The 241-nt window shown below is 34.2% G+C and overlaps 1 protein-coding gene across 1 annotated transcript in view; it reads left to right on the top strand.

Moving 5' to 3' along the window:
• Positions 1-241, top strand: part of LOC110460043 (eukaryotic translation initiation factor 3 subunit A-like) — a 63518-nt gene that overhangs the window by 56927 nt on the left and 6350 nt on the right. The gene's annotated exons all lie outside the window — the stretch shown is intronic.

Raw genomic sequence — 241 nt, 5'->3', positions numbered from 1 at the left:
AGCATGGATACTCAACATCATAGCATGGATACTCAACATCATAGCTTGAATACTCAACATCATAACATTAATACTCAACATCATAACATGAATACTCAACATCATAGCATGAATACTCAACATCATAGCATGGATACTCAACATCATAGCATGGATACTCAACATCATAGCATGNATCATAGCATGAATACTCAACATCATAGCATGAATACTCATCATCATAGCATGGATACTCAACATT

This window comes from Mizuhopecten yessoensis, unplaced genomic scaffold, assembly GCF_002113885.1.
Source record: "Mizuhopecten yessoensis strain PY_sf001 unplaced genomic scaffold, ASM211388v2 scaffold10309, whole genome shotgun sequence".
Classification (NCBI taxonomy): Eukaryota; Metazoa; Mollusca; class Bivalvia; order Pectinida; family Pectinidae; genus Mizuhopecten; species Mizuhopecten yessoensis.
The sequence above is the reverse complement of the archived record's forward strand: the minus strand, read 5'-3'. Positions and strand labels throughout refer to the sequence as shown.